The sequence below is a fragment of the Scyliorhinus torazame genome, chromosome 10 (genome assembly GCF_047496885.1).
Source record: "Scyliorhinus torazame isolate Kashiwa2021f chromosome 10, sScyTor2.1, whole genome shotgun sequence".
Lineage (NCBI taxonomy): Eukaryota > Metazoa > Chordata > Chondrichthyes > Carcharhiniformes > Scyliorhinidae > Scyliorhinus > Scyliorhinus torazame.
This window is the reverse complement of record NC_092716.1, coordinates 83,630,340-83,645,602: the sequence shown is the minus strand read 5'-3', so window position 1 is coordinate 83,645,602 and position 15,263 is coordinate 83,630,340.

Below are 15,263 nucleotides of genomic sequence, written 5' to 3'. Positions count from 1 at the left end.
TTAATTGAAAAAAAAATAATTGGGTACTCTAAATTTATTTTAAAAAAATGTTATGTGGAGCTTGCATAGTAATCCCACCACAGGGTTAGTAGTCCCTACATAGTGGTCACCCAGACGCCTCTAAGATGATGCTGGCCCATAGTGGTGGCTCGGCAGCGATGGGGACATTGAGAGGGTTGAATGCAGCTGCCCGGCATGCCAGGAGCATCAGAATCTCCTGCCAGCTGCCTCCCTTCATCCATGGGAATGGCCATGGCTCCCATGGGTGCGACTTCATGTGGACTTCGCAGGGACTTCATGGGGGTCCATGTTCCTCGTCATCGTGGATGCCCACACGAAGTGGCTTGACATATACAAGATGGTCTCGATGATGTCCAGGGCCACTGTAGAAAACCTCAGGTGCTCATTCAGCACCCATGGGAGCCCTGAGGTCCTGGTGATGGAAATGGAACAGCATCCAGCATATTAGAAACGCCCCATACCATCCCTCATCTAACGGCTTGGCAGAAAGGATGGTCCAGACTTTTAAAATGGGGCATAATAAAGCAAATCACGGGTTCCATGGATGTGCGACTGGAGCGGTTCATTTTAAATACCGCACTACACCACACATGATGACGGGCGTAGTCCCCATAGAGCTGCTGATGGGTCGAAGGCTTGGAACCCAGTTGAGCCTCACATTTCCAAACCTCGGCAGGAAAGTGGAGGTGCAGCAGGAGGTGCAGAAGCGGCACCATGACCAGAGGATGCCAGAGCGACTGTTTCACTTGAGGGGATTCGGTCTATGCCCGCAACTTTGGAGAGGGAAAGGGCAGCACTGTGGTGCAGTGGGTTAGCCCTGCTGCCTCACTGCGCCGAGGTCCCAGGTTCGATCCCAGCTCTGGTTCACTGTCCATGTGGAGTTTGCACATTCTCCCCGTGTTTGTGTGGGTTTCGCCCCCCCCAACACAAAGATGAGCAGGCTAGGTGGATTGGCCACGCTAAATTGCCCCTTAATTGGAAAAAATGAATTGGATACTCTAAATTTATTTTTAAAAACTTTGGAGAGGGAGCACTTTGGCTTCCAGGTGTCATGCTACAGGTAACAGCACCAATCTCCTACTCAGTTAGGATTCAGGGGAGAGTTCATCGGAAGCATTTGGACTACCTCAAGAAGCGGGTGCCCGCACTACATGATGCCCAACCAGCAGCATTGACGTTCCCTTTATGCCAAGAACCTCCCTTCAGCCAGGGGACCCAGCCGTCTACATCCCAGCGTCCGGTCCAGCAGGAGGAGGGTGACTCTGGCTCGGAAATGGACACGGAAGTATCCATGTAGACGGACGATGTTGAGTCCGGGACCGAGGTCCCAGTGATAACACTTAGAAGGTCAGCCAGGAAAAGGCGGTCAATGGAACGATATACACCCAGAATCACGGCAAGCACAGCCTCGGATGAATGGCACAGAAGACCCCCACCATTGGCGGCTGAAAGGGAACTTTCAGACTTTGGGAAGGAGGGAGGGATGTCAGAACTTCCACGAGGACTACGGGGAAATCATTGTCAATCTCTCTGTGGGATTCGTGGAGTGCGAGCTTCCCAGTTAGACAGCGGAGGCCACCCAGCTGGAGCTTGTCAAAGACCTACACATAAAAGCCAGCCCAAGTGGGGCCCGGAGTTGTTGGTTGTCCCAACAAGGACAAGATTGGAAGAGAGTTATTGCAATGGGCAGAGTATTGCACATAGTTCAATAAATCCTAATTCCACTACTGCTGGCTTCCTCAAGTTACAAAAGTGAAGTTACCTCACTTCCGGTGGCGCCCTCGAGGAAGCAGGTCGCAGGTCGGATCACACCCGCCCGCGATGGGCAAACGGACCTGTTTTGCAGGATTTCTTCAGGACCTGGCGGCCTGAATCGGTGGAGGAGACGAAGGGAAGAGGTTTTCCTCCCGGGGTATGGACAGTCGGACCAGAAGTGGTCGAGTGGAGCGGCGAAGTACGAAGCAGGAGCAGCGTGGACCCCAGACCGGGCGGCGAAGCATGGCGGCCAGCAGGGAACAGGGAGCGGAGGCTCACTGGCCAAGGGAGCAGCAGATGGAGTTTTTCCGGAGCTGCTTCGCCGACTTGAAGAGGGACACGTTGGACCCGATGAGAGCGGTGATGGATCGAATGGTCGAGGCGCAGGCGGCCCAAGAGAAGGCGCTCAGGGAGGTCGAGGTGAAGCTCTCCACCCAGGCGGACACAGTAACGGAGTTGGAACACGAGGTAGAGGAGCTGAACGCCCGCCAGAGGAGGATGCAGGAGCAGCTTGAAGAGCTGGGGAACAGAGCCAGGAGGCAGTATTTGAGGGTTGTTGACCTCACCGAGGGCTGTGAGGGATCGGATGCGGGCGCATACGTGAAAGGTATGCTCGAGGCGCTGATGGGGCCGGAGGCCTTCCCTCGACCCCTGGAGTTGGATGGGGCGCATAGAGCCTCCGCAAGGAAGCCCAGGACGGGTGACCGACTGAGGCCCTTGGTGGTTCGCTTTCACCGGCTTGCCGACAGGGATCGGGTGCTGCGATGGGCCAAGGCGGAGAGGAGCAGCAGATGGGAGAACTGCGAGGTGCGCATCTACCAGGACTTGGGAGCAGAGCTGGCCAAGAGGCGTGCAGGATTCATCAAGGTAAAGGCAGCCCTCTTCAAAAAGCAGTTTGGGAGCTTTCAACAGGGAGGGGGGGGGGGGGGGGGGGAGGAGAGAGGAAGAGGGGCCCTGCAAAGGGGGTCCCGCGCTTGGTACCTTTTGGCGGGAGACCGGGGCCTCTGATAGGGGGATGGGCTAGGGGCTGGGTAAGAGACTTGAAAGGGCACAGGGAGATACATTCAGGTTAAAGGGTCTTTGGGGTGTGGGGGGAGGGCCCGAGCATTCGGGCGGGAGACAGCCATGCGCCAAGGGCAGGCCTCGGGGGGGGGGGGGGGGCGGTCGAGAGAGGGGGGGGGCGGTCGAGAGAGGGGGGGCAGCCGAGAGGGAGAGCAGAGAAGATTTAAGAGGGTAAGGGGGGGGGGGGGGGGATCAGAAATCCCCGGGGGAGATAGTCGCTTGCAGGGACTAGCATAGGAAACTGACAGCAGCAGCACCCGGGGGGGAGGGGAAGTGGGTGGGGGGGGGGGGGGGGGGTTAGAGCCACATTAGGTTAGTTGAGCACGTGGGGCATGGGTAAATAGAGCTGGTTGGGGAAGTACTTTATTAATATGTTTATTCTCTCCCACTGTTCGTTTTCAATATGTTAAGGCTTTTGTATATGGCCTTTTTTCTCTGTAAATGTCACAAATCTGTTTTAAATAAAAAATTTCAAAAGAAAAAAAAAGTGAAGTTACCTATTTTGGTTGGAAAAGTGGTAGTTTTGAAAAGACAGCAAAATGTTAGTATTCAGAGGGTGTCCTTGTGTAAAATCACAGAAAGGTAACGTGCAGATACACCAAATAGGGAAGCAGGTGGTATGTTAACTTTTATTACAAAGTTATTGGAGTATATGAATAAAGAAATCTAGTTGCAATTATATATGGCATTGGTGAGACCACGTCGAGTTTTGTGTACAGTTTTGGTCTCTTTACCAAGAGAAGGATACATTTGCTTTAGAGGAAACAAAACTAATTATTGTGATGAGGAAATTGTCCTCTGAGGAGAGACTGAGTAGACTAGGTTTATATTCGCTAGAGTTAAAAAGAATGAGAGGTGTTCTCATTGAAACATGTAAAATTCTTAAGGGATTGACAGTGTACATGCTAAATAGCCATTTCTGCCGATAGTCTAGGGATCCCAGTCGCAAAATAAGTCGTTGGCTCGTTAGGACTTAATTTAACAAATATTTCTTCACTCAAAGGGTTATGAATTTTTGGAATTCTCTACCTGAAAAGACTGAATGCTGAGACATTGAATAAATTAAGGACAAAGATCATTAGATATTTGGATACTATGGGAATCAAGGGATTTCAGGATGGAACAGGGAAGTGGATTTGACATGGAAAAATTACCATGATCTTACTGAATGAGCAGGCTCGAATGGCCAAAAGTCCTACTCCTGGTCCGATTTATTTTGTTCTTGTGTTCTTCTGAGGGATACCTGCAAGAAGGTAATGGAGTCCATCTTTAAATCTGCTGCTCTGATTACATCATTTGGGTATGACAACAATTTTAACCAGAGTCAGTGCAGACAACTATTGTGGCTTCCCACCAGGCCAAAAATAGCCCAGAAATTTAAGTTTAATTGTGGAATAGGAAGAGCGGGAGTCCTCACAAGTCCTCCAGATTCTTTCTCGAGTGTTGTGGACAGTTCCTTCTGGTAGCAGCTTCCTGCTGCCTCAAACGCTCCTACCTCCTGCCAGCCAGCCGGCTAGCACTCCCACCAGGATCAGGCAGAAGGCTGAAACAGCTGAGACATATGAGGCCCAGCAGTTATAATATCCTGGGCAGGATTCTCCGTTGCCCCACGACGATATCGTAATTGGCAATTGGGCGGAGAATCCTTTCTGCCGCCGGTATGACGCTGGTTTTCGAGTTTCAGCCACCTCGAAACCAGAGTCATCACGTCGCACGCTGCACGCCATTGGAATGGCATTGGTGCATCATCGAAAGGCCCTCCCCCTTTGCTCCACTCCTATGGGTCGAGTTCCCGACCGCGCAGTTGACATGTGGTCTGAACGCTCGGGAACCCGGCGTGGCAGCCTTGGACTGTTTCAAGCACCGCCACAGTCGACTGGGAGCCGTGCTGCTGGCCGGGGGGGAGCTTCTGCGAGAGTTGGGCGGACTGGTGGGGGGTGGCCAGGGGTTGTCCAGTGGGGCCGTATTTGGCAGGTCGGGTCTGTGCACGCCGGCACCAAGTTGTACGGTGCGACCACTGCAGGTCGTCGCCATGTTCATGCGCGGCCACGGACCCGGCCATTCTCCGGCTGTTTTTGGCGCGGGAGCCGAGAGTTTGACCCGGCGCCACTGCTAGCCCTTCACCGGTCCCGGAATCGGTGAGGGTTCGGCGCCGATTTTGGTGTCATAAAACACCTCAGTTCCCACGCCGGTGTCGGCAATTAGCCGCAGAATCAGATAACCCAGCCCCCTAGGTTTCATGTTGCGCTGGTTTCGATAGTTTGCTGTCCTTGCTTGTGTGGCTCCTGGCTCTGAATTAAAACCAGCATGATAGTATGATCAGGAATAAAGTCGCCATAGTCCCAGGTGACCAGAGGCTGCTTTCCCCTTTGAAGAGGAGAGCTGATTGGTGGAGATTTAACCAGGTGAGGATCACCACACCTTAGGCGAAAGTCAAGGTTGTGAAGGCCTCAGCTGGCATGGGAAATGAACCCGCGCTGTTGGCCTCACTCTGCAACATGAATCAGCTGTCATGCCAATTGAGCCAAACCGGCCCACAATCAGGAATAAATAATCAGGGACTCACAATTAATTTTTATTTCACTGCATGTTATAGAAGAACTGCACATCTTGTATACATCATAATAAAAGCAAATTACTGCAGATGCTGGAATCTGAAGCGAAAGAGAAAATGCTGGAAAATCTCAGCAGGTCTGGCAGCATCTGTAGGGAGGGAAAAGAGCTAACCTTTCGAGTCCGATGACTCTTTGTCAAGCTTTGACAATTTTCCAGCATTTTCTCTTTGTGTACATCATAGCCTCTTAACCTGGCTTACGGTTATATTATTTTATGTGATATACAATTGTAATCCCTTTCACAGGTCTTAAAGTAATCAGTAACACCTCAGAATTCTGTTGCCAAACAATGAAATCAGAAGAATCGCAAGTATCCCTTTATCTTTGAAAACATTTTTCAGGGCAATGTTAATTATAAGAACAAAGACAGTTATCTCTGGAGAACTGGTAACTTAGGGCCATGTGGAAAGATTAGATCAAAATACAAACCTTACATCTCGGAATAGCCCCTAAAACACACACAGTCGTATTTAATTAATTCTCTAAAGGGTTCATTTGTACGTACTTAATAAAAGAAGAATTTTAGAAAGACCAAGAACAAGTCTCCTATTACAATAGATATGAAGGATTCCAGAGCAATGGTCATGTCCCAAAAAGGAATCCTTTTGTTACAAATTTACACTGGTGTCAGGTATGTCTGATTGATGTATTTTGGTGAGTGGAGTTCAGAAACAAATGCTTAAAATTCAAACAAATGATTTATCATCCACTTAAGAATAGTACACAATAATTAATGTAGTACACATGTATTCAGTGTACCTTTCTCGCTGGAAAATATTCCCCAAATATAAATTTCTAATTTCTTTCTCCCATAACATTTCAAGCTCATTAAATTATAGGTTATTTCCCTGACCTGCTCCCAGATTTCTTGTCAATGCTGCTCCACAACCAATCCCTTTGATGTCTGAAGGCATGTTTATCTTCTCGTCTTCTCTGTTGCAGCAAATCTCTTGCCTGCTCTGCACTACCAAAATTCACAGCCTGGAACTCAATAAGACACAAACCAGTTATGTGTTGCTATCATAAGTCAATAGTTCTCAAAATATTTTTGTTGGATGAACCTTTTTACAAATGGATTTGTAATCATGGATCTTCTATCTAAATTATAAAACTATATAATACTCATAATACAAAAGTGCTGCATGTAAATAACATCTTAATGTTTTTACAAAATTGGCTAATTACTTAGCAGCAATTGAGGACTGTTCCATTGATGTAATAGACAACGATGAGACAAACCAGAGAACCCAGAAATCAAGGATAAGTAGAACTTCATTGAGATTCCAGAGCACGCCAATTGAATTGCTTCCAATACAGTTAAAGACTTTGAATTGCTTTCAATACAGTTAAAGACTATCTGTTAATAGCATACATTCAGAAGCAGTTCACAGATCACTTCCAGTACAAACAGCTATTAGTCACATCAGTATTATCTAGCGGTTTTAACAAACTCAAGACACCTCACTATTTTAATTTTAAAAGTAAAGGTAGGATAATGTCACCATAGTCCCAGATGACCACAGGCTAATTTCCCCTTTGAGGGGGAGAGCTGACTGGTGGTGATTTAACCTGAGGGTTACCACACCTCAGGTGAGGGGCAAGGTTGAGAAGGCAGGGCCTTCATGAATAACCTCAGCCGGTACAGGGATTGAACCCGCGCTGCAGGCCTTGCTCTGCATCAAACCAGCTGTCTAGCCAAGTTTGCTAAACCGGCCCTTTTTAAAAGTAATTTGCCATAAACATGCAAGTTTCCTTCCCTCCAATTCTAGTGTACTTACTTGAAAGTGACATTATCTGCAACATTTTATTGATCTGTGCAAACCCAGCCAATTTCTCAGTGTTAGTTAATCATGCGAGGAATTTACATACGGCAGCATGGTAAAAGATATAAGTAAATCAAACTGACAGTTTTTTACACAAATACGGGAATCAAACCAACGAGAGATTAACAGAAGATGCTGGAAGTACTCGGCCGGCCAGGCAGCATTGTAATGGCATTTGCTCACTGCATGAGCCCAAAGTGAACATGAGGCTCCTGGCTGAAAACCAGGGCAGCCAAGTGGCGAGTGGTCAGGAGCGTCGGGGATGGACGATGTGTCCAATATTGTGCCAGGCTAACACTACTGTTAATTTATACAAAACGGGCAGCTTGCTTTTTTCTCCCCTTTATGTGGCTCCCGTTAATTGTATGGAAATATGGCTTAAGTGGTGATAATTGGTTTCTTGCCACACTACGGCGAGATCCCGATTTTGTCTATGGGAGCAGGCCAGTTACATCGCAAACGGTTCTCGCTTTTGGCCACTCCTGCTATTCATCGGCCTCGTTTCACTTGAGCGGGAGCGGAAAGAGGCCGGAAAATCGCTCCCACAGAATTTATATGGCTGGTCCAGTTACGGTTCAGGATGTTGATTGTGGGGGATTTAGGAATGCTAATGCTGTTAAATGTCAAGTGGAAACTGTTACATTTTTCCTGGTTGGAGGTGGTCATTGCCTGGAATTTGCCTCTTATCATTCCAAGTCTGAACATTATCCACGCTTAGCTGCATGTGGGTATGGGCAGCTTCAATTTTATTTTTTCTTTTAGAAAACATTTTATTGAAGTATTTGTAATTTTTGCAGTTTAACACATTAACATTTCTTAAAGAACCGCGCGGGCCGACACACGCAAAACACCTAAAAGAACAAAAAACAGAAAACAATGTCCCCTACTACCCCTGTCCTATTCCCTAATTAGCCATTTTTTAAGTTCCCTGTCCTTATCTAACATTGCCATGCCTCCTCCCCCCCCCCTTTCCCCTCCCCACCTTACTGCTGACGTTCAATTTTCCTTGAAGAAGTCGATGAACGGTTGCCATCTCTGGGTGAACCCCTGAGTTGATCCTCTCAAGACGAACTTGATTTTTTTCCAGGCTGAGAAACCCTGCCATATCGCTGACCCACACTCCTGCCTTCGGGGGCTCCGAGTCCCTCCATCCCAGCAAAATCCCTCTCCGGGCCACCAGGGAGGAGAAGGCCAGGACACCAGCCTCCCTCCCCCCCCTGTACCCCGGATCTTCCGATACCCTAAATATTGCCAGTTCTGGACTCGGGGTTACCCTCCCTTCCAGGACTTCTGACATAACGTCCGCAAATCCCTGCCAGAATCCCCTCAACTTCGGAGACACCCAAAACATATGTACATGGTTCGCCGGGCTACCCCCACACCGCCCACATCTATCCTTCACCTCCTCAAAGAACCTGTTCGTCTGGGCCGCCTCATGTGGGCCCTGTGGACCACCTTGAACTGGATCAAGCTAAGTCTGGCACACGACAAGGATGAAGTGACTCTCTTCAAGGCTTTTTCCCACAGTTCAATTTCCAGCTCTCCTCCCAGCTCCTCTTCCCACTTCCGCTTCACCTCTCTGATAGGGGCCCCTTCCGACTCCATCAACTCCTTGTATATCTCTAAAACCCTCCCCTCTCCAACCCCTGTTTTTGACATCAGCTTGTTCTGTAGTCCCCTCAGGGGGAGGTGAGGAAAGCTTGGAACCTGCCTTCGTACAAAGTCCCGCACTGAAAGTACCGAAACCCATTCCCACCTGGCAACTCAAACTCCTCCTCGAGTGCCTCCAGGCTCGGGAAACCCTCCTGGATGAATAGGTCCCCAAATCTCTCAATCACTGCCCGCTGCCATCTCTTAAAGCCCCCATCCAGTCCCCCCGGGGCAAACCGGCGGTTGTCACAAATCGGTGACCACACTGACGCCCCCTCCAATGTCATGTGCTGCCTCCATTGCCCCCACACCCTTAGAGCTGCCACCACCACAGGGCTTGTAGAGTACCGAGCCGGTGAGAACGGCAGAGGCGCCGTTAGTAAAGCCTCCAAACTCGTACCCTTGCAGGATGCCGCTTCCACTCGCTTCCAAACCGACTCCTCCCCCACTATCCAAAGTGACCCTTGCCCCACTAGCAGCTTCAGTTTTAAGGAGTCTTGAATGGTGCTAGACGTAATTTTGTGCAATCTTCAGCGAACATCCCCACTTCTGTCTTTATGATGGTGGGAAGGGACTTCCAGTGGCGGCCGTGAGCTGAGAGGTCACACAATAGGTGGCTCTTGTCTAGAAACCTTGGTTAAGGCCCTTTAACCCCAACAAACAGAATCAACCCCCCCATCGATCGCAATGCCGCCCAAAGTGCTGAGGAACCAGCAATCCAGCCGAAAAACGTTCAGCGAGGAGGAGAGAGAAACCCTAGCCTCAGAGAAGGGGAGCCCGCATGTGTAGCACAATCAATCACTCACGAGACGAGATGAGATGGAGTAAATCGATGGCTTTATTACGCAGACTTGTTCCCCAACAGCAGTTACAGAATGCGGCTGCTGGGAGAACCCTGGTTCTTATACTCCGCCTTACTGGGTGGAGCCAGTAGGCGGCTGATCCAATCGGGACCTGGCGTCTATCCACCAATAGCCTCTTGGCATCACAGGGTACCGTAATACCCCGAATGCATACCACCACATTCACCCCTTGTTAAAAAAGAACCCGGCGGGGGTAGTGGGCCGTATGGTGGTAGGGGTTTACAGAGTTGGTACCTGGGATGCCACTAACACAGCAGCAATGCTCCAATATCAAACTACCAGTACTATTTACAATGCCGCTTTTACTGGGCAACTGAATTATTTACAGAGGTATTTCTTGCTTTGTTATAAAGATTCGATGAATCGAATGGGTGCCCTGGTCGTCCTTGCCGATTGTCTCAGCCCCAGTGGTGATGCACCGTCGTCTCTGGGAGCGTAGCGATGTCTCTTCCTCCTTCACTACCTGTTATAACGTGCCTACTTACCATTGGCTGGGAACTAATGACAATCCCACAATCCTGTGGGAGTATGAGCTTCCCCAATGAGGGGGGCGGAGAAAACCATTAGTAAACTCCAAGTGTAAATAAAGCTGGCCAGTTTGGAAACAGCAGGATGGAGTGTGCAGCAAGGGAAGTTGCTGCTGCTGTTATATATATGTTATCGGAAATAAATGTTATTACTTTGTATCCTTAAAACCCGTGCTGGATTCTTCGTGGCCCTCACAAAACTGGCGACGAAGGTTAAAGTGAATAGCTGTCTACACTGCTGAAGCCACCTCCCTGGATTTTTGTTGGATACAGGTTGGAAGTTGTTTTCTATTATACCATGCCTCTGTACGGACGTTTGGATGTTTTTGATGCTGCGCTGGAAAGCTGGAACCAGTACACACAACGGATGCGTTACTATTTCCGGGCAAACAATATCACTGAAAACGACGCCAGGTGGTCATATTGCTCACCGCCTGCGGCCCGCATACGTTTGGGGTGATTAGGAGCCTTACGTACCCAGCTGCGCCGGACACCAAAACGTTTGATGAACTTGTGAATATAGTGGGGCAACATTTTAACCCAACCCCGTCCACGATAGTCCAGCATTACCGGTTTAATACCGCTGAGAGGACCCCTGGAGAATCCCTTGCCGATTTTCTATCCAGGCTACGCAGGATTGCGGAGTACTGTGACTATGGTGAGACCTTGTCAGAAATGTTACGTGACCGTTTGGTTTGCGGTATTATCAATGCGGCTACCCAGAGAAAGTTGTTAGCTGAGCCAACATTGACTTTTCAACAGGCCATTCAAATGGTATTGTCCCGAGAGAGCGCTAAACGAGGAGTGCAGGAGCTACAGGGAATGGAAGTGCATGCCTTGGGGCGCAACCCCTTCCGTCCGAAAACATCCCCCCGCACTCCTGAGGTACCTTGGGCGAGGCAACGTCCGGACCGACGCCAGTGGCCGTCGGACATTCCTCCCCGAAGGGAGCCTTCTCCAGAACCAATGGATGAGGAGCCATGTCCGTGTCAGACTTGTAGGCACCGACCCCGTCGCGGACGGCGGTCCTGGGGACGCCAGAGGCGCCGTCGTTCCGACCGAAACTGGGACCAGCCCAGGGGCCGTAACTGGGACCAGCCCAGGGGCCGTACCTTCCATGTGGATGAACCTGCGGCGACTACTCCTGAGGACGTGGAGACGGAGGACAACTGCCTGCAGCTGCATTGTGTGGTAGCTCCCCGTGTGGCCCCCATTAAGGTGACAGTACGGGTCAATGGCCACCCGCTTGAGATGGAGTTGGACACTGGCGCAGCGGTCTCCGTGATCACCCAGAGGACATTCGACCGCATCAAGCAGGGTATACAGACCCTTACATTAACCGACTCACAGGCCAGGTTGGCCACCTACACGGGGGAACCACTGGACATTGCAGGAACTACAATGACCCCTGTTGTTTATGGACGCCAGGAGGGGCGTTTCCCACTTATCGTGGTGCGTGGCCATGGGCCCAGCCTGTTGGGTCAGGACTGGTTGCGCCATTTGCGGTTGCAATGGCAGCACATCCTCCAAACAGTTTCTGAAGGGGTGACTGAGGTGCGAGGACGATACCCAGATGTAGTCCAGCCTGGTTTGGGGAAAATAAAAGGGGCCGTAGCCCGTATCCAAGTCGAACCAGGAGCCACACCGCGCTATTTCCAGGCGCGCCTGGTGCCTTCCGCCTTGCTCGAGAAGGTAGAAGGGGAGCTCACTCGTTTGGAGAGTTTGGGTATTATCAGGCCCGTCCGTTTTGCTGACTGGGCAGCACAAATTGTACCTGTAATGAAGCCAGATGCCACAGTTCGCTTGTGTGGCGACTATAAACTTACATTGAATACGGCTTCCCGACTCGACCGATATCCAATGCCTCGCATAGAGGATCTCTATGCGAAGCTTGCAGGTGGACTCTCGTTCACAAAATTAGATATGAGTCACGCCTACCTGCAGTTGGAGCGGGACCCTGCCTCCCGACCATATGTAACGATTAATACACACCGGGGCCTGTATGAATATACACGGTTGCCCTTTGGAGTATCCTCTGCCTGCGCAATTTTTCAACGTTTTATGGAGGGCATTTTGAGAGGTTTACCACGTGTTGCTGTCTACTTAAATGACGTTTTGATTACAGGGACGTCGGAACAGGAACGTTTGGAAAATCTGGAGGCTGTCCTTAGACGCCTTTCGGAGGCTGGAGTCCGTTTACGTCGCACAAAGTGCGTATTTCAGGCAAAGGAAGTAGTCTACCTAGGTTATCGGGTGGACCGCGAAGGTTTGCACCCTGTCGCAGAGAAGGTGCGTGCAATTCAACAGGCCCCCGCCCCGACTGACACTTCGCATCTTCGTTCTTTTCTCGGTCTCGTAAACTATTACGGGAAGTTCCTCCCCAATCTGGCAACTACGCTGGCCCCTTTGCACCTTCTGCTAAAGAAAAATCACACCTGGGTTTGGAGTCAGCCGCAAGAAACCGCTTTCCGGCGGGTAAAACAACAATTGTCGTTGTCTGGGTTACTAACCCACTATGATCCTGGAAAGCCTTTGCTCGTCACATGTGATGCATCCCCGTATGGTATTGGGGCCGTCCTGTCCCACAAGATGGAGAATGGGGCCGAGCGACCGATAGCTTTCGACTCCCGCACATTGACTGCAGCGGAGAGAAAGTATGCGCAGATCGAGAAGGAGGGCCTGGCAGTGTTTTTTGCGGTGAAACGCTTCCACCAGTACGTGTATGGCCGCCATTTCACTATCGTGACTGATCATAAGCCTCTGCTGGGACTTTTACTAGAGGGGATAAGCCAATACCGCCCATTGCTTCCGCATGGATCCAGCGCTGTGCTTTGTTGCTTGCTGCATACGAGTATTCTCTGGAGCACAAACCAGGTACGCAGATAGCAAATGCGGACGCACTGAGCCGATTGCCTTTATCGACCGGCCCCATGTCGACCCCCACGACCGGTGAGGTGGTTGCAACCCTAAATTTTATGGACACCTTGCCTGTCATGGCATCACAGATCCGTGAGTGGACCCAGACGGAGCCAGTCCTGTCAAAGGTTCGGCACATAGTCCTGTATGGTGGGCAGCATAGACAGCTCCCAGGCGAGTTGCGGGCATTTTCCTCCAAGCTGTCAGAATTCAGCGTGGAAGACGGCATCCTCTTGTGGGGGACGCGTGCGATTGTCCCGGAAAAAGGCCAGGAGCTGATACTAACAGACTTGCACAATGGGCATCCAGGTGTGACCAAAATGAAAATGTTGGCCCGGAGTTATGTCTGGTGGCCAGGCCTCGACACCGACATTGAGAAGGTGGCCCAAAACTGCTCCATTTGCCACGAGCAGCAGAAGCGTCCGCCGGCCCCGCCCCTACATCACTGGGAATGGCCAGGGCGGCCTTGGGCACGCTTGCATGCAGATTTCGCAGGCCCTTTTCAAGGATCCATGTTCCTTCTATTAATTGACGCCCAGTCTAAATGGCTAGAGGTGCATAAGATGCAGGGGACAACGTCCTGCGCAACAATTGAAAAGATGCGTTTGTCGTTTAGTACGCATGGCCTCCCCGAAGTGCTGGTCACGGATAACGGCACTCCATTCACGAGTGAGGAGTTTGCGAGGTTCACGAAGATAAACGGCATACGCCATATCCGCACTGCCCCTTACCACCCGGCTTCAAATGGGTTGGCAGAGATTCAAAAGTGGCCTAAAGAAGCAGTCTTCCGGATCAATGGACACGAGACTGGCTCGCTTTTTGCTTACGTATAGGACCACCCCCCATGCGGTGACTGGGGTAGCTCCCGAGAACTCCTAATGGGCCGGAGACTTTGCACACGTCTTAGTATGGTTTTCCCGGACATTGGCGCAAAAGTATGCCACACACAAGAACGGCAGTTTGCGCCCGGTGACCCAGTGTTCGTTCGGAATTTTGCTGGTGGTGCTCAGTGGGTTCCTGGTGTAATCTTTCGCCAAACGGGCCCTATATCTTACCAGGTGCAAGTCCAGGGTCGTCTCCAGCGCAAACATGTAGACCACGTTCGGTCCAGAAGACTATCCCCTCAAAGGATTCCCCGCCCCCGGAGCTCATTTCTACAGCCGCAGAGACCAGAGACAAGGGAAGGTAGTCCTCACAATCTTCCACTGGTGCCTCACTCGAAGCCTGCGCAGGTCGTTACAGAACCGAATGGAGATAGAGACGCTGACATGACGGAGGCAGCAGACTCTGACTCCGAGATGGAGACACAGGCTGCATCAGATGGGGAATCCTCGGGTCCACGGGCCGTGGATGTACAACCGTTGCGCCGTTCATCACGGAAGCGCCGGTCTCCGTCTCGTTACACGCCTCCTGATCCAGCGCCGCGTGCAAATGGTGTCCAGCCTGCGGCAAAACAAGTCCGACGCCCTCCTTCGCCAGGGTCTTCGGTGGATTCCTTGGACTTTGGGGGGGAGGGATGTTATAACCTGCCTACTTACCATTGGCTGGGGACTAATGACAATCCCACAATCCTGTGGGAGTATGAGCTTCCCCAATGAGGGGAGCAGAGAAACCATTAGTAAACTCCAAGTATAAATAAAGCTGGCCAGTTTGGAAACAGCAGGAAGGAGTGTGCAGCAAGGGAAGTTGCTGCTGCTGTTATATATATATATGTTATTGTAAATAAATGTTATTACTTTGTATCCTTAAAACTCGTGCTGGATTCTTCGTGGCCCTCACAAAACTACCCCTAGGCGGGACTGGGGGAAGGATCGATCCACCCGGGAAGGGGGCGGCTGTGGGATGCGCCGGTGGGAGGGAGGGGGTGTTTGGTGTTGGGGGGGTGTGTGGAGCTCCAGCGGGCGCCAGGTCCCGCAGGGAGACCGTGTCCTGTCGGCTGTCGGGGTATGCCACGTAGGCGTATTGAGGGTTCGCGTGGAGGAGATGAACCCTCTCGACCAACGGGTCCGATTTGTGCGCCCGCACAGGTTT